Raw genomic sequence first — 20,511 nt, 5'->3', positions numbered from 1 at the left:
ATGTTGCCAGCCCAATTTTCAAACTACGTTTCTGTTGTGACAAAGATGCTTCCTTAAGCCTTTTAAACTACTGTAATGGTACGAAAATGCAGTAATTAACTCAGTTTGAGGGAGAATGTGCTAACCAAGTTTGCCAAGAAGACTTTGAAAACGACAAAACAGTACGAATCGGCAGGTGATTTCTGAAATACGTCACCGCCTATTGTTGTGTAGGAATGTAGAGTTCCAAATTTGATTTGTAACCACGAATTTATTCCTTAGTCGTCTCGTCTCGTCTCGTCTCGTCTCGTCCCGCAGACGTTTTTCGTGCTTGCGCTGTCATATGGACCACGACCCGAGCGGCAGCGAGCGGCAGTCGAGCAAAGTCGGGACAAGTCGGGACGGGGACAGGGACAGGGATAGGAATGGTGCGAATGCACTGCAAACTACGCAGACACCTGGTGTGAGGCGCGGCGAGGCGAGGCGAGGCGAGGCGAGGAAGCCCACATCGCTACCAGTGGGCCCTCCAGCACGACACTGCCACACCCCGCACAGGCCCTCCGCTGAACACCAGGGACAAGATGCGTCCTCCGCTAGTGTCGAAGGCTGAACGCGCCCAGCGAATGACAGGGGGTGCAACGAGCAGCAGTGCGTCTCACACACGCGGCGGTGCGCCCGCCAATTCGGCCGTCACTCTGCTGGGACGCCGGGCGCGCCTCCCCGCGCCGTCCTCGAGGAACTGGCGGTTGCGGAAGGAAGCGCTTTCGTCAAATGCGGCCGAAAACTAACATTTTGTGTGTTGGGAGAAAAGCCGAACGCGAATTCTGCCGTGCTCCTACATTAGATGAGCGCCAACGGCGATACCATGATGAATACACCGGTTCTCGTCCGACCACCGAAGTTAAGCATCATCATGCCCGGCTAGTACTTGGATGGGTGACCGCCTGGGTCAACCCGGGTGCTGTTGGCTCCCTTCCCGTTTTTTTTTTTTTTGTTATGTTGCCAGCCCAATTTTCAAACTACGTTTCTGTTGTGACAAAGATGCTTCCTTAAGCCTTTTAAACTACTGTAATGGTACGAAAATGCAGTAATTAACTCAGTTTGAGGGAGAATGTGCTAACCAAGTTTGCCAAGAAGACTTTGAAAACGACAAAACAGTACGAATCGGCAGGTGATTTCTGAAATACGTCACCGCCTATTGTTGTGTAGGAATGTAGAGTTCCAAATTTGATTTGTAACCACGAATTTATTCCTTAGTCGTCTCGTCTCGTCTCGTCTCGTCTCGTCCCGCAGACGTTTTTCGTGCTTGCGCTGTCATATGGACCACGACCCGAGCGGCAGCGAGCGGCAGTCGAGCAAAGTCGGGACAAGTCGGGACGGGGACAGGGACAGGGATAGGAATGGTGCGAATGCACTGCAAACTACGCAGACACCTGGTGTGAGGCGCGGCGAGGCGAGGCGAGGCGAGGCGAGGAAGCCCACATCGCTACCAGTGGGCCCTCCAGCACGACACTGCCACACCCCGCACAGGCCCTCCGCTGAACACCAGGGACAAGATGCGTCCTCCGCTAGTGTCGAAGGCTGAACGCGCCCAGCGAATGACAGGGGGTGCAACGAGCAGCAGTGCGTCTCACACACGCGGCGGTGCGCCCGCCAATTCGGCCGTCACTCTGCTGGGACGCCGGGCGCGCCTCCCCGCGCCGTCCTCGAGGAACTGGCGGTTGCGGAAGGAAGCGCTTTCGTCAAATGCGGCCGAAAACTAACATTTTGTGTGTTGGGAGAAAAGCCGAACGCGAATTCTGCCGTGCTCCTACATTAGATGAGCGCCAACGGCGATACCATGATGAATACACCGGTTCTCGTCCGACCACCGAAGTTAAGCATCATCATGCCCGGCTAGTACTTGGATGGGTGACCGCCTGGGTCAACCCGGGTGCTGTTGGCTCCCTTCCCGTTTTTTTTTTTTTTGTTATGTTGCCAGCCCAATTTTCAAACTACGTTTCTGTTGTGACAAAGATGCTTCCTTAAGCCTTTTAAACTACTGTAATGGTACGAAAATGCAGTAATTAACTCAGTTTGAGGGAGAATGTGCTAACCAAGTTTGCCAAGAAGACTTTGAAAACGACAAAACAGTACGAATCGGCAGGTGATTTCTGAAATACGTCACCGCCTATTGTTGTGTAGGAATGTAGAGTTCCAAATTTGATTTGTAACCACGAATTTATTCCTTAGTCGTCTCGTCTCGTCTCGTCTCGTCTCGTCCCGCAGACGTTTTTCGTGCTTGCGCTGTCATATGGACCACGACCCGAGCGGCAGCGAGCGGCAGTCGAGCAAAGTCGGGACAAGTCGGGACGGGGACAGGGACAGGGATAGGAATGGTGCGAATGCACTGCAAACTACGCAGACACCTGGTGTGAGGCGCGGCGAGGCGAGGCGAGGCGAGGCGAGGAAGCCCACATCGCTACCAGTGGGCCCTCCAGCACGACACTGCCACACCCCGCACAGGCCCTCCGCTGAACACCAGGGACAAGATGCGTCCTCCGCTAGTGTCGAAGGCTGAACGCGCCCAGCGAATGACAGGGGGTGCAACGAGCAGCAGTGCGTCTCACACACGCGGCGGTGCGCCCGCCAATTCGGCCGTCACTCTGCTGGGACGCCGGGCGCGCCTCCCCGCGCCGTCCTCGAGGAACTGGCGGTTGCGGAAGGAAGCGCTTTCGTCAAATGCGGCCGAAAACTAACATTTTGTGTGTTGGGAGAAAAGCCGAACGCGAATTCTGCCGTGCTCCTACATTAGATGAGCGCCAACGGCGATACCATGATGAATACACCGGTTCTCGTCCGACCACCGAAGTTAAGCATCATCATGCCCGGCTAGTACTTGGATGGGTGACCGCCTGGGTCAACCCGGGTGCTGTTGGCTCCCTTCCCGTTTTTTTTTTTTTGTTATGTTGCCAGCCCAATTTTCAAACTACGTTTCTGTTGTGACAAAGATGCTTCCTTAAGCCTTTTAAACTACTGTAATGGTACGAAAATGCAGTAATTAACTCAGTTTGAGGGAGAATGTGCTAACCAAGTTTGCCAAGAAGACTTTGAAAACGACAAAACAGTACGAATCGGCAGGTGATTTCTGAAATACGTCACCGCCTATTGTTGTGTAGGAATGTAGAGTTCCAAATTTGATTTGTAACCACGAATTTATTCCTTAGTCGTCTCGTCTCGTCTCGTCTCGTCTCGTCCCGCAGACGTTTTTCGTGCTTGCGCTGTCATATGGACCACGACCCGAGCGGCAGCGAGCGGCAGTCGAGCAAAGTCGGGACAAGTCGGGACGGGGACAGGGACAGGGATAGGAATGGTGCGAATGCACTGCAAACTACGCAGACACCTGGTGTGAGGCGCGGCGAGGCGAGGCGAGGCGAGGCGAGGAAGCCCACATCGCTACCAGTGGGCCCTCCAGCACGACACTGCCACACCCCGCACAGGCCCTCCGCTGAACACCAGGGACAAGATGCGTCCTCCGCTAGTGTCGAAGGCTGAACGCGCCCAGCGAATGACAGGGGGTGCAACGAGCAGCAGTGCGTCTCACACACGCGGCGGTGCGCCCGCCAATTCGGCCGTCACTCTGCTGGGACGCCGGGCGCGCCTCCCCGCGCCGTCCTCGAGGAACTGGCGGTTGCGGAAGGAAGCGCTTTCGTCAAATGCGGCCGAAAACTAACATTTTGTGTGTTGGGAGAAAAGCCGAACGCGAATTCTGCCGTGCTCCTACATTAGATGAGCGCCAACGGCGATACCATGATGAATACACCGGTTCTCGTCCGACCACCGAAGTTAAGCATCATCATGCCCGGCTAGTACTTGGATGGGTGACCGCCTGGGTCAACCCGGGTGCTGTTGGCTCCCTTCCCGTTTTTTTTTTTTTGTTATGTTGCCAGCCCAATTTTCAAACTACGTTTCTGTTGTGACAAAGATGCTTCCTTAAGCCTTTTAAACTACTGTAATGGTACGAAAATGCAGTAATTAACTCAGTTTGAGGGAGAATGTGCTAACCAAGTTTGCCAAGAAGACTTTGAAAACGACAAAACAGTACGAATCGGCAGGTGATTTCTGAAATACGTCACCGCCTATTGTTGTGTAGGAATGTAGAGTTCCAAATTTGATTTGTAACCACGAATTTATTCCTTAGTCGTCTCGTCTCGTCTCGTCTCGTCTCGTCCCGCAGACGTTTTTCGTGCTTGCGCTGTCATATGGACCACGACCCGAGCGGCAGCGAGCGGCAGTCGAGCAAAGTCGGGACAAGTCGGGACGGGGACAGGGACAGGGATAGGAATGGTGCGAATGCACTGCAAACTACGCAGACACCTGGTGTGAGGCGCGGCGAGGCGAGGCGAGGCGAGGCGAGGAAGCCCACATCGCTACCAGTGGGCCCTCCAGCACGACACTGCCACACCCCGCACAGGCCCTCCGCTGAACACCAGGGACAAGATGCGTCCTCCGCTAGTGTCGAAGGCTGAACGCGCCCAGCGAATGACAGGGGGTGCAACGAGCAGCAGTGCGTCTCACACACGCGGCGGTGCGCCCGCCAATTCGGCCGTCACTCTGCTGGGACGCCGGGCGCGCCTCCCCGCGCCGTCCTCGAGGAACTGGCGGTTGCGGAAGGAAGCGCTTTCGTCAAATGCGGCCGAAAACTAACATTTTGTGTGTTGGGAGAAAAGCCGAACGCGAATTCTGCCGTGCTCCTACATTAGATGAGCGCCAACGGCGATACCATGATGAATACACCGGTTCTCGTCCGACCACCGAAGTTAAGCATCATCATGCCCGGCTAGTACTTGGATGGGTGACCGCCTGGGTCAACCCGGGTGCTGTTGGCTCCCTTCCCGTTTTTTTTTTTTTGTTATGTTGCCAGCCCAATTTTCAAACTACGTTTCTGTTGTGACAAAGATGCTTCCTTAAGCCTTTTAAACTACTGTAATGGTACGAAAATGCAGTAATTAACTCAGTTTGAGGGAGAATGTGCTAACCAAGTTTGCCAAGAAGACTTTGAAAACGACAAAACAGTACGAATCGGCAGGTGATTTCTGAAATACGTCACCGCCTATTGTTGTGTAGGAATGTAGAGTTCCAAATTTGATTTGTAACCACGAATTTATTCCTTAGTCGTCTCGTCTCGTCTCGTCTCGTCTCGTCCCGCAGACGTTTTTCGTGCTTGCGCTGTCATATGGACCACGACCCGAGCGGCAGCGAGCGGCAGTCGAGCAAAGTCGGGACAAGTCGGGACGGGGACAGGGACAGGGATAGGAATGGTGCGAATGCACTGCAAACTACGCAGACACCTGGTGTGAGGCGCGGCGAGGCGAGGCGAGGCGAGGCGAGGAAGCCCACATCGCTACCAGTGGGCCCTCCAGCACGACACTGCCACACCCCGCACAGGCCCTCCGCTGAACACCAGGGACAAGATGCGTCCTCCGCTAGTGTCGAAGGCTGAACGCGCCCAGCGAATGACAGGGGGTGCAACGAGCAGCAGTGCGTCTCACACACGCGGCGGTGCGCCCGCCAATTCGGCCGTCACTCTGCTGGGACGCCGGGCGCGCCTCCCCGCGCCGTCCTCGAGGAACTGGCGGTTGCGGAAGGAAGCGCTTTCGTCAAATGCGGCCGAAAACTAACATTTTGTGTGTTGGGAGAAAAGCCGAACGCGAATTCTGCCGTGCTCCTACATTAGATGAGCGCCAACGGCGATACCATGATGAATACACCGGTTCTCGTCCGACCACCGAAGTTAAGCATCATCATGCCCGGCTAGTACTTGGATGGGTGACCGCCTGGGTCAACCCGGGTGCTGTTGGCTCCCTTCCCGTTTTTTTTTTTTTTGTTATGTTGCCAGCCCAATTTTCAAACTACGTTTCTGTTGTGACAAAGATGCTTCCTTAAGCCTTTTAAACTACTGTAATGGTACGAAAATGCAGTAATTAACTCAGTTTGAGGGAGAATGTGCTAACCAAGTTTGCCAAGAAGACTTTGAAAACGGCAAAACAGTACGAATCGGCAGGTGATTTCTGAAATACGTCACCGCCTATTGTTGTGTAGGAATGTAGAGTTCCAAATTTGATTTGTAACCACGAATTTATTCCTTAGTCGTCTCGTCTCGTCTCGTCTCGTCTCGTCCCGCAGACGTTTTTCGTGCTTGCGCTGTCATATGGACCACGACCCGAGCGGCAGCGAGCGGCAGTCGAGCAAAGTCGGGACAAGTCGGGACGGGGACAGGGACAGGGATAGGAATGGTGCGAATGCACTGCAAACTACGCAGACACCTGGTGTGAGGCGCGGCGAGGCGAGGCGAGGCGAGGCGAGGAAGCCCACATCGCTACCAGTGGGCCCTCCAGCACGACACTGCCACACCCCGCACAGGCCCTCCGCTGAACACCAGGGACAAGATGCGTCCTCCGCTAGTGTCGAAGGCTGAACGCGCCCAGCGAATGACAGGGGGTGCAACGAGCAGCAGTGCGTCTCACACACGCGGCGGTGCGCCCGCCAATTCGGCCGTCACTCTGCTGGGACGCCGGGCGCGCCTCCCCGCGCCGTCCTCGAGGAACTGGCGGTTGCGGAAGGAAGCGCTTTCGTCAAATGCGGCCGAAAACTAACATTTTGTGTGTTGGGAGAAAAGCCGAACGCGAATTCTGCCGTGCTCCTACATTAGATGAGCGCCAACGGCGATACCATGATGAATACACCGGTTCTCGTCCGACCACCGAAGTTAAGCATCATCATGCCCGGCTAGTACTTGGATGGGTGACCGCCTGGGTCAACCCGGGTGCTGTTGGCTCCCTTCCCGTTTTTTTTTTTTTTGTTATGTTGCCAGCCCAATTTTCAAACTACGTTTCTGTTGTGACAAAGATGCTTCCTTAAGCCTTTTAAACTACTGTAATGGTACGAAAATGCAGTAATTAACTCAGTTTGAGGGAGAATGTGCTAACCAAGTTTGCCAAGAAGACTTTGAAAACGACAAAACAGTACGAATCGGCAGGTGATTTCTGAAATACGTCACCGCCTATTGTTGTGTAGGAATGTAGAGTTCCAAATTTGATTTGTAACCACGAATTTATTCCTTAGTCGTCTCGTCTCGTCTCGTCTCGTCTCGTCCCGCAGACGTTTTTCGTGCTTGCGCTGTCATATGGACCACGACCCGAGCGGCAGCGAGCGGCAGTCGAGCAAAGTCGGGACAAGTCGGGACGGGGACAGGGACAGGGATAGGAATGGTGCGAATGCACTGCAAACTACGCAGACACCTGGTGTGAGGCGCGGCGAGGCGAGGCGAGGCGAGGCGAGGAAGCCCACATCGCTACCAGTGGGCCCTCCAGCACGACACTGCCACACCCCGCACAGGCCCTCCGCTGAACACCAGGGACAAGATGCGTCCTCCGCTAGTGTCGAAGGCTGAACGCGCCCAGCGAATGACAGGGGGTGCAACGAGCAGCAGTGCGTCTCACACACGCGGCGGTGCGCCCGCCAATTCGGCCGTCACTCTGCTGGGACGCCGGGCGCGCCTCCCCGCGCCGTCCTCGAGGAACTGGCGGTTGCGGAAGGAAGCGCTTTCGTCAAATGCGGCCGAAAACTAACATTTTGTGTGTTGGGAGAAAAGCCGAACGCGAATTCTGCCGTGCTCCTACATTAGATGAGCGCCAACGGCGATACCATGATGAATACACCGGTTCTCGTCCGACCACCGAAGTTAAGCATCATCATGCCCGGCTAGTACTTGGATGGGTGACCGCCTGGGTCAACCCGGGTGCTGTTGGCTCCCTTCCCGTTTTTTTTTTTTTGTTATGTTGCCAGCCCAATTTTCAAACTACGTTTCTGTTGTGACAAAGATGCTTCCTTAAGCCTTTTAAACTACTGTAATGGTACGAAAATGCAGTAATTAACTCAGTTTGAGGGAGAATGTGCTAACCAAGTTTGCCAAGAAGACTTTGAAAACGACAAAACAGTACGAATCGGCAGGTGATTTCTGAAATACGTCACCGCCTATTGTTGTGTAGGAATGTAGAGTTCCAAATTTGATTTGTAACCACGAATTTATTCCTTAGTCGTCTCGTCTCGTCTCGTCTCGTCTCGTCCCGCAGACGTTTTTCGTGCTTGCGCTGTCATATGGACCACGACCCGAGCGGCAGCGAGCGGCAGTCGAGCAAAGTCGGGACAAGTCGGGACGGGGACAGGGACAGGGATAGGAATGGTGCGAATGCACTGCAAACTACGCAGACACCTGGTGTGAGGCGCGGCGAGGCGAGGCGAGGCGAGGCGAGGAAGCCCACATCGCTACCAGTGGGCCCTCCAGCACGACACTGCCACACCCCGCACAGGCCCTCCGCTGAACACCAGGGACAAGATGCGTCCTCCGCTAGTGTCGAAGGCTGAACGCGCCCAGCGAATGACAGGGGGTGCAACGAGCAGCAGTGCGTCTCACACACGCGGCGGTGCGCCCGCCAATTCGGCCGTCACTCTGCTGGGACGCCGGGCGCGCCTCCCCGCGCCGTCCTCGAGGAACTGGCGGTTGCGGAAGGAAGCGCTTTCGTCAAATGCGGCCGAAAACTAACATTTTGTGTGTTGGGAGAAAAGCCGAACGCGAATTCTGCCGTGCTCCTACATTAGATGAGCGCCAACGGCGATACCATGATGAATACACCGGTTCTCGTCCGACCACCGAAGTTAAGCATCATCATGCCCGGCTAGTACTTGGATGGGTGACCGCCTGGGTCAACCCGGGTGCTGTTGGCTCCCTTCCCGTTTTTTTTTTTTTGTTATGTTGCCAGCCCAATTTTCAAACTACGTTTCTGTTGTGACAAAGATGCTTCCTTAAGCCTTTTAAACTACTGTAATGGTACGAAAATGCAGTAATTAACTCAGTTTGAGGGAGAATGTGCTAACCAAGTTTGCCAAGAAGACTTTGAAAACGACAAAACAGTACGAATCGGCAGGTGATTTCTGAAATACGTCACCGCCTATTGTTGTGTAGGAATGTAGAGTTCCAAATTTGATTTGTAACCACGAATTTATTCCTTAGTCGTCTCGTCTCGTCTCGTCTCGTCTCGTCCCGCAGACGTTTTTCGTGCTTGCGCTGTCATATGGACCACGACCCGAGCGGCAGCGAGCGGCAGTCGAGCAAAGTCGGGACAAGTCGGGACGGGGACAGGGACAGGGATAGGAATGGTGCGAATGCACTGCAAACTACGCAGACACCTGGTGTGAGGCGCGGCGAGGCGAGGCGAGGCGAGGCGAGGAAGCCCACATCGCTACCAGTGGGCCCTCCAGCACGACACTGCCACACCCCGCACAGGCCCTCCGCTGAACACCAGGGACAAGATGCGTCCTCCGCTAGTGTCGAAGGCTGAACGCGCCCAGCGAATGACAGGGGGTGCAACGAGCAGCAGTGCGTCTCACACACGCGGCGGTGCGCCCGCCAATTCGGCCGTCACTCTGCTGGGACGCCGGGCGCGCCTCCCCGCGCCGTCCTCGAGGAACTGGCGGTTGCGGAAGGAAGCGCTTTCGTCAAATGCGGCCGAAAACTAACATTTTGTGTGTTGGGAGAAAAGCCGAACGCGAATTCTGCCGTGCTCCTACATTAGATGAGCGCCAACGGCGATACCATGATGAATACACCGGTTCTCGTCCGACCACCGAAGTTAAGCATCATCATGCCCGGCTAGTACTTGGATGGGTGACCGCCTGGGTCAACCCGGGTGCTGTTGGCTCCCTTCCCGTTTTTTTTTTTTTGTTATGTTGCCAGCCCAATTTTCAAACTACGTTTCTGTTGTGACAAAGATGCTTCCTTAAGCCTTTTAAACTACTGTAATGGTACGAAAATGCAGTAATTAACTCAGTTTGAGGGAGAATGTGCTAACCAAGTTTGCCAAGAAGACTTTGAAAACGACAAAACAGTACGAATCGGCAGGTGATTTCTGAAATACGTCACCGCCTATTGTTGTGTAGGAATGTAGAGTTCCAAATTTGATTTGTAACCACGAATTTATTCCTTAGTCGTCTCGTCTCGTCTCGTCTCGTCTCGTCCCGCAGACGTTTTTCGTGCTTGCGCTGTCATATGGACCACGACCCGAGCGGCAGCGAGCGGCAGTCGAGCAAAGTCGGGACAAGTCGGGACGGGGACAGGGACAGGGATAGGAATGGTGCGAATGCACTGCAAACTACGCAGACACCTGGTGTGAGGCGCGGCGAGGCGAGGCGAGGCGAGGCGAGGAAGCCCACATCGCTACCAGTGGGCCCTCCAGCACGACACTGCCACACCCCGCACAGGCCCTCCGCTGAACACCAGGGACAAGATGCGTCCTCCGCTAGTGTCGAAGGCTGAACGCGCCCAGCGAATGACAGGGGGTGCAACGAGCAGCAGTGCGTCTCACACACGCGGCGGTGCGCCCGCCAATTCGGCCGTCACTCTGCTGGGACGCCGGGCGCGCCTCCCCGCGCCGTCCTCGAGGAACTGGCGGTTGCGGAAGGAAGCGCTTTCGTCAAATGCGGCCGAAAACTAACATTTTGTGTGTTGGGAGAAAAGCCGAACGCGAATTCTGCCGTGCTCCTACATTAGATGAGCGCCAACGGCGATACCATGATGAATACACCGGTTCTCGTCCGACCACCGAAGTTAAGCATCATCATGCCCGGCTAGTACTTGGATGGGTGACCGCCTGGGACAACCCGGGTGCTGTTGGCTCCCTTCCCGTTTTTTTTTTTTTGTTATGTTGCCAGCCCAATTTTCAAACTACGTTTCTGTTGTGACAAAGATGCTTCCTTAAGCCTTTTAAACTACTGTAATGGTACGAAAATGCAGTAATTAACTCAGTTTGAGGGAGAATGTGCTAACCAAGTTTGCCAAGAAGACTTTGAAAACGACAAAACAGTACGAATCGGCAGGTGATTTCTGAAATACGTCACCGCCTATTGTTGTGTAGGAATGTAGAGTTCCAAATTTGATTTGTAACCACGAATTTATTCCTTAGTCGTCTCGTCTCGTCTCGTCTCGTCTCGTCCCGCAGACGTTTTTCGTGCTTGCGCTGTCATATGGACCACGACCCGAGCGGCAGCGAGCGGCAGTCGAGCAAAGTCGGGACAAGTCGGGACGGGGACAGGGACAGGGATAGGAATGGTGCGAATGCACTGCAAACTACGCAGACACCTGGTGTGAGGCGCGGCGAGGCGAGGCGAGGCGAGGCGAGGAAGCCCACATCGCTACCAGTGGGCCCTCCAGCACGACACTGCCACACCCCGCACAGGCCCTCCGCTGAACACCAGGGACAAGATGCGTCCTCCGCTAGTGTCGAAGGCTGAACGCGCCCAGCGAATGACAGGGGGTGCAACGAGCAGCAGTGCGTCTCACACACGCGGCGGTGCGCCCGCCAATTCGGCCGTCACTCTGCTGGGACGCCGGGCGCGCCTCCCCGCGCCGTCCTCGAGGAACTGGCGGTTGCGGAAGGAAGCGCTTTCGTCAAATGCGGCCGAAAACTAACATTTTGTGTGTTGGGAGAAAAGCCGAACGCGAATTCTGCCGTGCTCCTACATTAGATGAGCGCCAACGGCGATACCATGATGAATACACCGGTTCTCGTCCGACCACCGAAGTTAAGCATCATCATGCCCGGCTAGTACTTGGATGGGTGACCGCCTGGGTCAACCCGGGTGCTGTTGGCTCCCTTCCCGTTTTTTTTTTTTGTTATGTTGCCAGCCCAATTTTCAAACTACGTTTCTGTTGTGACAAAGATGCTTCCTTAAGCCTTTTAAACTACTGTAATGGTACGAAAATGCAGTAATTAACTCAGTTTGAGGGAGAATGTGCTAACCAAGTTTGCCAAGAAGACTTTGAAAACGACAAAACAGTACGAATCGGCAGGTGATTTCTGAAATACGTCACCGCCTATTGTTGTGTAGGAATGTAGAGTTCCAAATTTGATTTGTAACCACGAATTTATTCCTTAGTCGTCTCGTCTCGTCTCGTCTCGTCTCGTCCCGCAGACGTTTTTCGTGCTTGCGCTGTCATATGGACCACGACCCGAGCGGCAGCGAGCGGCAGTCGAGCAAAGTCGGGACAAGTCGGGACGGGGACAGGGACAGGGATAGGAATGGTGCGAATGCACTGCAAACTACGCAGACACCTGGTGTGAGGCGCGGCGAGGCGAGGCGAGGCGAGGCGAGGAAGCCCACATCGCTACCAGTGGGCCCTCCAGCACGACACTGCCACACCCCGCACAGGCCCTCCGCTGAACACCAGGGACAAGATGCGTCCTCCGCTAGTGTCGAAGGCTGAACGCGCCCAGCGAATGACAGGGGGTGCAACGAGCAGCAGTGCGTCTCACACACGCGGCGGTGCGCCCGCCAATTCGGCCGTCACTCTGCTGGGACGCCGGGCGCGCCTCCCCGCGCCGTCCTCGAGGAACTGGCGGTTGCGGAAGGAAGCGCTTTCGTCAAATGCGGCCGAAAACTAACATTTTGTGTGTTGGGAGAAAAGCCGAACGCGAATTCTGCCGTGCTCCTACATTAGATGAGCGCCAACGGCGATACCATGATGAATACACCGGTTCTCGTCCGACCACCGAAGTTAAGCATCATCATGCCCGGCTAGTACTTGGATGGGTGACCGCCTGGGTCAACCCGGGTGCTGTTGGCTCCCTTCCCGTTTTTTTTTTTTTTGTTATGTTGCCAGCCCAATTTTCAAACTACGTTTCTGTTGTGACAAAGATGCTTCCTTAAGCCTTTTAAACTACTGTAATGGTACGAAAATGCAGTAATTAACTCAGTTTGAGGGAGAATGTGCTAACCAAGTTTGCCAAGAAGACTTTGAAAACGACAAAACAGTACGAATCGGCAGGTGATTTCTGAAATACGTCACCGCCTATTGTTGTGTAGGAATGTAGAGTTCCAAATTTGATTTGTAACCACGAATTTATTCCTTAGTCGTCTCGTCTCGTCTCGTCTCGTCTCGTCCCGCAGACGTTTTTCGTGCTTGCGCTGTCATATGGACCACGACCCGAGCGGCAGCGAGCGGCAGTCGAGCAAAGTCGGGACAAGTCGGGACGGGGACAGGGACAGGGATAGGAATGGTGCGAATGCACTGCAAACTACGCAGACACCTGGTGTGAGGCGCGGCGAGGCGAGGCGAGGCGAGGCGAGGAAGCCCACATCGCTACCAGTGGGCCCTCCAGCACGACACTGCCACACCCCGCACAGGCCCTCCGCTGAACACCAGGGACAAGATGCGTCCTCCGCTAGTGTCGAAGGCTGAACGCGCCCAGCGAATGACAGGGGGTGCAACGAGCAGCAGTGCGTCTCACACACGCGGCGGTGCGCCCGCCAATTCGGCCGTCACTCTGCTGGGACGCCGGGCGCGCCTCCCCGCGCCGTCCTCGAGGAACTGGCGGTTGCGGAAGGAAGCGCTTTCGTCAAATGCGGCCGAAAACTAACATTTTGTGTGTTGGGAGAAAAGCCGAACGCGAATTCTGCCGTGCTCCTACATTAGATGAGCGCCAACGGCGATACCATGATGAATACACCGGTTCTCGTCCGACCACCGAAGTTAAGCATCATCATGCCCGGCTAGTACTTGGATGGGTGACCGCCTGGGTCAACCCGGGTGCTGTTGGCTCCCTTCCCGTTTTTTTTTTTTTGTTATGTTGCCAGCCCAATTTTCAAACTACGTTTCTGTTGTGACAAAGATGCTTCCTTAAGCCTTTTAAACTACTGTAATGGTACGAAAATGCAGTAATTAACTCAGTTTGAGGGAGAATGTGCTAACCAAGTTTGCCAAGAAGACTTTGAAAACGACAAAACAGTACGAATCGGCAGGTGATTTCTGAAATACGTCACCGCCTATTGTTGTGTAGGAATGTAGAGTTCCAAATTTGATTTGTAACCACGAATTTATTCCTTAGTCGTCTCGTCTCGTCTCGTCTCGTCTCGTCCCGCAGACGTTTTTCGTGCTTGCGCTGTCATATGGACCACGACCCGAGCGGCAGCGAGCGGCAGTCGAGCAAAGTCGGGACAAGTCGGGACGGGGACAGGGACAGGGATAGGAATGGTGCGAATGCACTGCAAACTACGCAGACACCTGGTGTGAGGCGCGGCGAGGCGAGGCGAGGCGAGGCGAGGAAGCCCACATCGCTACCAGTGGGCCCTCCAGCACGACACTGCCACACCCCGCACAGGCCCTCCGCTGAACACCAGGGACAAGATGCGTCCTCCGCTAGTGTCGAAGGCTGAACGCGCCCAGCGAATGACAGGGGGTGCAACGAGCAGCAGTGCGTCTCACACACGCGGCGGTGCGCCCGCCAATTCGGCCGTCACTCTGCTGGGACGCCGGGCGCGCCTCCCCGCGCCGTCCTCGAGGAACTGGCGGTTGCGGAAGGAAGCGCTTTCGTCAAATGCGGCCGAAAACTAACATTTTGTGTGTTGGGAGAAAAGCCGAACGCGAATTCTGCCGTGCTCCTACATTAGATGAGCGCCAACGGCGATACCATGATGAATACACCGGTTCTCGTCCGACCACCGAAGTTAAGCATCATCATGCCCGGCTAGTACTTGGATGGGTGACCGCCTGGGTCAACCCGGGTGCTGTTGGCTCCCTTCCCGTTTTTTTTTTTTTTGTTATGTTGCCAGCCCAATTTTCAAACTACGTTTCTGTTGTGACAAAGATGCTTCCTTAAGCCTTTTAAACTACTGTAATGGTACGAAAATGCAGTAATTAACTCAGTTTGAGGGAGAATGTGCTAACCAAGTTTGCCAAGAAGACTTTGAAAACGACAAAACAGTACGAATCGGCAGGTGATTTCTGAAATACGTCACCGCCTATTGTTGTGTAGGAATGTAGAGTTCCAAATTTGATTTGTAACCACGAATTTATTCCTTAGTCGTCTCGTCTCGTCTCGTCTCGTCTCGTCCCGCAGACGTTTTTCGTGCTTGCGCTGTCATATGGACCACGACCCGAGCGGCAGCGAGCGGCAGTCGAGCAAAGTCGGGACAAGTCGGGACGGGGACAGGGACAGGGATAGGAATGGTGCGAATGCACTGCAAACTACGCAGACACCTGGTGTGAGGCGCGGCGAGGCGAGGCGAGGCGAGGCGAGGAAGCCCACATCGCTACCAGTGGGCCCTCCAGCACGACACTGCCACACCCCGCACAGGCCCTCCGCTGAACACCAGGGACAAGATGCGTCCTCCGCTAGTGTCGAAGGCTGAACGCGCCCAGCGAATGACAGGGGGTGCAACGAGCAGCAGTGCGTCTCACACACGCGGCGGTGCGCCCGCCAATTCGGCCGTCACTCTGCTGGGACGCCGGGCGCGCCTCCCCGCGCCGTCCTCGAGGAACTGGCGGTTGCGGAAGGAAGCGCTTTCGTCAAATGCGGCCGAAAACTAACATTTTGTGTGTTGGGAGAAAAGCCGAACGCGAATTCTGCCGTGCTCCTACATTAGATGAGCGCCAACGGCGATACCATGATGAATACACCGGTTCTCGTCCGACCACCGAAGTTAAGCATCATCATGCCCGGCTAGTACTTGGATGGGTGACCGCCTGGGTCAACCCGGGTGCTGTTGGCTCCCTTCCCGTTTTTTTTTTTTTGTTATGTTGCCAGCCCAATTTTCAAACTACGTTTCTGTTGTGACAAAGATGCTTCCTTAAGCCTTTTAAACTACTGTAATGGTACGAAAATGCAGTAATTAACTCAGTTTGAGGGAGAATGTGCTAACCAAGTTTGCCAAGAAGACTTTGAAAACGACAAAACAGTACGAATCGGCAGGTGATTTCTGAAATACGTCACCGCCTATTGTTGTGTAGGAATGTAGAGTTCCAAATTTGATTTGTAACCACGAATTTATTCCTTAGTCGTCTCGTCTCGTCTCGTCTCGTCTCGTCCCGCAGACGTTTTTCGTGCTTGCGCTGTCATATGGACCACGACCCGAGCGGCAGCGAGCGGCAGTCGAGCAAAGTCGGGACAAGTCGGGACGGGGACAGGGACAGGGATAGGAATGGTGCGAATGCACTGCAAACTACGCAGACACCTGGTGTGAGGCGCGGCGAGGCGAGGCGAGGCGAGGCGAGGAAGCCCACATCGCTACCAGTGGGCCCTCCAGCACGACACTGCCACACCCCGCACAGGCCCTCCGCTGAACACCAGGGACAAGATGCGTCCTCCGCTAGTGTCGAAGGCTGAACGCGCCCAGCGAATGACAGGGGGTGCAACGAGCAGCAGTGCGTCTCACACACGCGGCGGTGCGCCCGCCAATTCGGCCGTCACTCTGCTGGGACGCCGGGCGCGCCTCCCCGCGCCGTCCTCGAGGAACTGGCGGTTGCGGAAGGAAGCGCTTTCGTCAAATGCGGCCGAAAACTAACATTTTGTGTGTTGGGAGAAAAGCCGAACGCGAATTCTGCCGTGCTCCTACATTAGATGAGCGCCAACGGCGATACCATGATGAATACACCGGTTCTCGTCCGACCACCGAAGTTAAGCATCATCATGCCCGGCTAGTACTTGGATGGGTGACCGCCTGGGTCAACCCGGGTGCTGTTGGCTCCCTTCCCGTTTTTTTTTTTTTGTTATGTTGCCAGCCCAATTTTCAAACTACGTTTCTGTTGTGACAAAGATGCTTCCTTAAGCCTTTTAAACTACTGTAATGGTACGAAAATGCAGTAATTAACTCAGTTTGAGGGAGAATGTGCTAACCAAGTTTGCCAAGAAGACTTTGAAAACGACAAAACAGTACGAATCGGCAGGTGATTTCTGAAATACGTCACCGCCTATTGTTGTGTAGGAATGTAGAGTTCCAAATTTGATTTGTAACCACGAATTTATTCCTTAGTCGTCTCGTCTCGTCTCGTCTCGTCTCGTCCCGCAGACGTTTTTCGTGCTTGCGCTGTCATATGGACCACGACCCGAGCGGCAGCGAGCGGCAGTCGAGCAAAGTCGGGACAAGTCGGGACGGGGACAGGGACAGGGATAGGAATGGTGCGAATGCACTGCAAACTACGCAGACACCTGGTGTGAGGCGCGGCGAGGCGAGGCGAGGCGAGGCGAGGAAGCCCACATCGCTACCAGTGGGCCCTCCAGCACGACACTGCCACACCCCGCACAGGCCCTCCGCTGAACACCAGGGACAAGATGCGTCCTCCGCTAGTGTCGAAGGCTGAACGCGCCCAGCGAATGACAGGGGGTGCAACGAGCAGCAGTGCGTCTCACACACGCGGCGGTGCGCCCGCCAATTCGGCCGTCACTCTGCTGGGACGCCGGGCGCGCCTCCCCGCGCCGTCCTCGAGGAACTGGCGGTTGCGGAAGGAAGCGCTTTCGTCAAATGCGGCCGAAAACTAACATTTTGTGTGTTGGGAGAAAAGCCGAACGCGAATTCTGCCGTGCTCCTACATTAGATGAGCGCCAACGGCGATACCATGATGAATACACCGGTTCTCGTCCGACCACCGAAGTTAAGCATCATCATGCCCGGCTAGTACTTGGATGGGTGACCGCCTGGGTCAACCCGGGTGCTGTTGGCTCCCTTCCCGTTTTTTTTTTTTTTGTTATGTTGCCAGCCCAATTTTCAAACTACGTTTCTGTTGTGACAAAGATGCTTCCTTAAGCCTTTTAAACTACTGTAATGGTACGAAAATGCAGTAATTAACTCAGTTTGAGGGAGAATGTGCTAACCAAGTTTGCCAAGAAGACTTTGAAAACGACAAAACAGTACGAATCGGCAGGTGATTTCTGAAATACGTCACCGCCTATTGTTGTGTAGGAATGTAGAGTTCCAAATTTGATTTGTAACCACGAATTTATTCCTTAGTCGTCTCGTCTCGTCTCGTCTCGTCTCGTCCCGCAGACGTTTTTCGTGCTTGCGCTGTCATATGGACCACGACCCGAGCGGCAGCGAGCGGCAGTCGAGCAAAGTCGGGACAAGTCGGGACGGGGACAGGGACAGGGATAGGAATGGTGCGAATGCACTGCAAACTACGCAGACACCTGGTGTGAGGCGCGGCGAGGCGAGGCGAGGCGAGGCGAGGAAGCCCACATCGCTACCAGTGGGCCCTCCAGCACGACACTGCCACACCCCGCACAGGCCCTCCGCTGAACACCAGGGACAAGATGCGTCCTCCGCTAGTGTCGAAGGCTGAACGCGCCCAGCGAATGACAGGGGGTGCAACGAGCAGCAGTGCGTCTCACACACGCGGCGGTGCGCCCGCCAATTCGGCCGTCACTCTGCTGGGACGCCGGGCGCGCCTCCCCGCGCCGTCCTCGAGGAACTGGCGGTTGCGGAAGGAAGCGCTTTCGTCAAATGCGGCCGAAAACTAACATTTTGTGTGTTGGGAGAAAAGCCGAACGCGAATTCTGCCGTGCTCCTACATTAGATGAGCGCCAACGGCGATACCATGATGAATACACCGGTTCTCGTCCGACCACCGAAGTTAAGCATCATCATGCCCGGCTAGTACTTGGATGGGTGACCGCCTGGGTCAACCCGGGTGCTGTTGGCTCCCTTCCCGTTTTTTTTTTTTTGTTATGTTGCCAGCCCAATTTTCAAACTACGTTTCTGTTGTGACAAAGATGCTTCCTTAAGCCTTTTAAACTACTGTAATGGTACGAAAATGCAGTAATTAACTCAGTTTGAGGGAGAATGTGCTAACCAAGTTTGCCAAGAAGACTTTGAAAACGACAAAACAGTACGAATCGGCAGGTGATTTCTGAAATACGTCACCGCCTATTGTTGTGTAGGAATGTAGAGTTCCAAATTTGATTTGTAACCACGAATTTATTCCTTAGTCGTCTCGTCTCGTCTCGTCTCGTCTCGTCCCGCAGACGTTTTTCGTGCTTGCGCTGTCATATGGACCACGACCCGAGCGGCAGCGAGCGGCAGTCGAGCAAAGTCGGGACAAGTCGGGACGGGGACAGGGACAGGGATAGGAATGGTGCGAATGCACTGCAAACTACGCAGACACCTGGTGTGAGGCGCGGCGAGGCGAGGCGAGGCGAGGCGAGGAAGCCCACATCGCTACCAGTGGGCCCTCCAGCACGACACTGCCACACCCCGCACAGGCCCTCCGCTGAACACCAGGGACAAGATGCGTCCTCCGCTAGTGTCGAAGGCTGAACGCGCCCAGCGAATGACAGGGGGTGCAACGAGCAGCAGTGCGTCTCACACACGCGGCGGTGCGCCCGCCAATTCGGCCGTCACTCTGCTGGGACGCCGGGCGCGCCTCCCCGCGCCGTCCTCGAGGAACTGGCGGTTGCGGAAGGAAGCGCTTTCGTCAAATGCGGCCGAAAACTAACATTTTGTGTGTTGGGAGAAAAGCCGAACGCGAATTCTGCCGTGCTCCTACATTAGATGAGCGCCAACGGCGATACCATGATGAATACACCGGTTCTCGTCCGACCACCGAAGTTAAGCATCATCATGCCCGGCTAGTACTTGGATGGGTGACCGCCTGGGTCAACCCGGGTGCTGTTGGCTCCCTTCCCGTTTTTTTTTTTTTTGTTATGTTGCCAGCCCAATTTTCAAACTACGTTTCTGTTGTGACAAAGATGCTTCCTTAAGCCTTTTAAACTACTGTAATGGTACGAAAATGCAGTAATTAACTCAGTTTGAGGGAGAATGTGCTAACCAAGTTTGCCAAGAAGACTTTGAAAACGACAAAACAGTACGAATCGGCAGGTGATTTCTGAAATACGTCACCGCCTATTGTTGTGTAGGAATGTAGAGTTCCAAATTTGATTTGTAACCACGAATTTATTCCTTAGTCGTCTCGTCTCGTCTCGTCTCGTCTCGTCCCGCAGACGTTTTTCGTGCTTGCGCTGTCATATGGACCACGACCCGAGCGGCAGCGAGCGGCAGTCGAGCAAAGTCGGGACAAGTCGGGACGGGGACAGGGACAGGGATAGGAATGGTGCGAATGCACTGCAAACTACGCAGACACCTGGTGTGAGGCGCGGCGAGGCGAGGCGAGGCGAGGCGAGGAAGCCCACATCGCTACCAGTGGGCCCTCCAGCACGACACTGCCACACCCCGCACAGGCCCTCCGCTGAACACCAGGGACAAGATGCGTCCTCCGCTAGTGTCGAAGGCTGAACGCGCCCAGCGAATGACAGGGGGTGCAACGAGCAGCAGTGCGTCTCACACACGCGGCGGTGCGCCCGCCAATTCGGCCGTCACTCTGCTGGGACGCCGGGCGCGCCTCCCCGCGCCGTCCTCGAGGAACTGGCGGTTGCGGAAGGAAGCGCTTTCGTCAAATGCGGCCGAAAACTAACATTTTGTGTGTTGGGAGAAAAGCCGAACGCGAATTCTGCCGTGCTCCTACATTAGATGAGCGCCAACGGCGATACCATGATGAATACACCGGTTCTCGTCCGACCACCGAAGTTAAGCATCATCATGCCCGGCTAGTACTTGGATGGGTGACCGCCTGGGTCAACCCGGGTGCTGTTGGCTCCCTTCCCGTTTTTTTTTTTTTGTTATGTTGCCAGCCCAATTTTCAAACTACGTTTCTGTTGTGACAAAGATGCT

General features: G+C 54.9%; 21 pseudogenes; all 21 read left to right on the top strand.

The window, feature by feature from the left end:
- The first annotated feature begins 829 nt into the window (after positions 1 to 829).
- Positions 830 to 949, top strand: LOC126130408 (5S ribosomal RNA; annotated as a pseudogene).
- An 855-nt stretch (positions 950 to 1,804) lies between these two features.
- LOC126130407 (5S ribosomal RNA) lies at positions 1,805 to 1,924 on the top strand (annotated as a pseudogene).
- Positions 1,925 to 2,779: 855 nt separating this feature from the next.
- On the top strand, positions 2,780 to 2,899 carry LOC126130406 (5S ribosomal RNA; annotated as a pseudogene).
- Positions 2,900 to 3,753: 854 nt separating this feature from the next.
- Positions 3,754 to 3,873, top strand: LOC126130403 (5S ribosomal RNA; annotated as a pseudogene).
- Positions 3,874 to 4,727: 854 nt separating this feature from the next.
- Positions 4,728 to 4,847, top strand: LOC126130402 (5S ribosomal RNA; annotated as a pseudogene).
- Positions 4,848 to 5,701: 854 nt separating this feature from the next.
- Positions 5,702 to 5,821, top strand: LOC126130401 (5S ribosomal RNA; annotated as a pseudogene).
- Positions 5,822 to 6,676: 855 nt separating this feature from the next.
- LOC126130400 (5S ribosomal RNA) lies at positions 6,677 to 6,796 on the top strand (annotated as a pseudogene).
- Positions 6,797 to 7,651: 855 nt separating this feature from the next.
- Positions 7,652 to 7,771, top strand: LOC126130399 (5S ribosomal RNA; annotated as a pseudogene).
- Positions 7,772 to 8,625: 854 nt separating this feature from the next.
- On the top strand, positions 8,626 to 8,745 carry LOC126130398 (5S ribosomal RNA; annotated as a pseudogene).
- Positions 8,746 to 9,599: 854 nt separating this feature from the next.
- LOC126130397 (5S ribosomal RNA) lies at positions 9,600 to 9,719 on the top strand (annotated as a pseudogene).
- An 854-nt stretch (positions 9,720 to 10,573) lies between these two features.
- On the top strand, positions 10,574 to 10,693 carry LOC126130321 (5S ribosomal RNA; annotated as a pseudogene).
- An 854-nt stretch (positions 10,694 to 11,547) lies between these two features.
- Positions 11,548 to 11,667, top strand: LOC126130396 (5S ribosomal RNA; annotated as a pseudogene).
- Positions 11,668 to 12,520: 853 nt separating this feature from the next.
- LOC126130395 (5S ribosomal RNA) lies at positions 12,521 to 12,640 on the top strand (annotated as a pseudogene).
- Positions 12,641 to 13,495: 855 nt separating this feature from the next.
- On the top strand, positions 13,496 to 13,615 carry LOC126130393 (5S ribosomal RNA; annotated as a pseudogene).
- Positions 13,616 to 14,469: 854 nt separating this feature from the next.
- On the top strand, positions 14,470 to 14,589 carry LOC126130391 (5S ribosomal RNA; annotated as a pseudogene).
- Positions 14,590 to 15,444: 855 nt separating this feature from the next.
- Positions 15,445 to 15,564, top strand: LOC126130390 (5S ribosomal RNA; annotated as a pseudogene).
- Positions 15,565 to 16,418: 854 nt separating this feature from the next.
- LOC126130389 (5S ribosomal RNA) lies at positions 16,419 to 16,538 on the top strand (annotated as a pseudogene).
- Positions 16,539 to 17,392: 854 nt separating this feature from the next.
- On the top strand, positions 17,393 to 17,512 carry LOC126130388 (5S ribosomal RNA; annotated as a pseudogene).
- Positions 17,513 to 18,367: 855 nt separating this feature from the next.
- On the top strand, positions 18,368 to 18,487 carry LOC126130387 (5S ribosomal RNA; annotated as a pseudogene).
- Positions 18,488 to 19,341: 854 nt separating this feature from the next.
- Positions 19,342 to 19,461, top strand: LOC126130386 (5S ribosomal RNA; annotated as a pseudogene).
- Positions 19,462 to 20,316: 855 nt separating this feature from the next.
- LOC126130385 (5S ribosomal RNA) lies at positions 20,317 to 20,436 on the top strand (annotated as a pseudogene).
- The last annotated feature ends 75 nt before the right edge of the window (positions 20,437 to 20,511 follow it).

The sequence above is a fragment of the Schistocerca cancellata genome, unplaced genomic scaffold (genome assembly GCF_023864275.1).
Source record: "Schistocerca cancellata isolate TAMUIC-IGC-003103 unplaced genomic scaffold, iqSchCanc2.1 HiC_scaffold_555, whole genome shotgun sequence".
Taxonomy (NCBI): domain Eukaryota; kingdom Metazoa; phylum Arthropoda; class Insecta; order Orthoptera; family Acrididae; genus Schistocerca; species Schistocerca cancellata.
This window is presented reverse-complemented; position numbering and strand designations above follow the sequence as displayed.